Genomic DNA, 745 nt, shown 5'->3' on the forward strand with positions numbered 1-745 from the left:
TATAGCAGCACAATTTGTGATAGCCAAATCTTGGAAACAACCAAGATGCCCATCACCTGAGGAATGGTTGAAAAAGTTGTGGTATTTCTACACCGTGGAGTATTATTCAGCTATTAAGAATGATAAACTTCAAGCCTTTATATTGAGGTGGATGCCACTTGAACATATACTCATAAGTGAAATAAATCTGACACACATGTGCAAATATCATATAGTCTCCCTTGTATAAGAACTCAAAAGAAGAAATACAAATAGAAAGGTATAATACAAGTAAAAGGAAAGCAACACCTCAAGGACTAACTAGCCTTGAGAGGAAAAGGAGAAGAGCTAGAAAACATGAAAAAGTCAAGCCATACAGTTATACGTAGAAGATGGGCAAGGCAATAATCCTGAGAATCTTCAAGATGTTTTAATCTAGCAGTAAATTGGAAAGTTTCTCACCATGACTAACTATATATACTGATACCTGTGAACTAAGCAACTGCACCACAGATGGTAATTTGTAATAGTAGTTTCATGCTTGGAGTGCCTGTCATTCTGGTCTTCTGAATATAGGCTGCTTGTCATGGCATGACAGTTGCTGCTATGATGTTTCTCTGGTAGATGTTTGTTCAAGAAGAAGGGGGTGGTGAATGAAAGTAAGAGACAGGAAAACTTATAATGTTGGACTGTCTTTCTTCAAGGTTGTATATGGTGAGATTTTTGGACTTATGTGTAAACGTGAGAAGTATATAATTCTTTATGC

The 745-nt window shown here is 36.5% G+C and overlaps 1 protein-coding gene and 1 pseudogene across 1 annotated transcript in view; one reads left to right on the forward strand and one right to left on the reverse strand.

Moving 5' to 3' along the window:
* Col4a5 (collagen type IV alpha 5 chain) overlaps positions 1-745 on the reverse strand; it is a 351,283-nt gene that overhangs the window by 286,765 nt on the left and 63,773 nt on the right. The gene's annotated exons all lie outside the window — the stretch shown is intronic.
* Positions 1-745, forward strand: part of LOC105743719 — a 92,131-nt pseudogene that overhangs the window by 41,649 nt on the left and 49,737 nt on the right.

Source organism: Octodon degus, unplaced genomic scaffold (genome assembly GCF_000260255.1).
Source record: "Octodon degus isolate 3935 unplaced genomic scaffold, OctDeg1.0 scaffold00157, whole genome shotgun sequence".
Lineage (NCBI taxonomy): Eukaryota > Metazoa > Chordata > Mammalia > Rodentia > Octodontidae > Octodon > Octodon degus.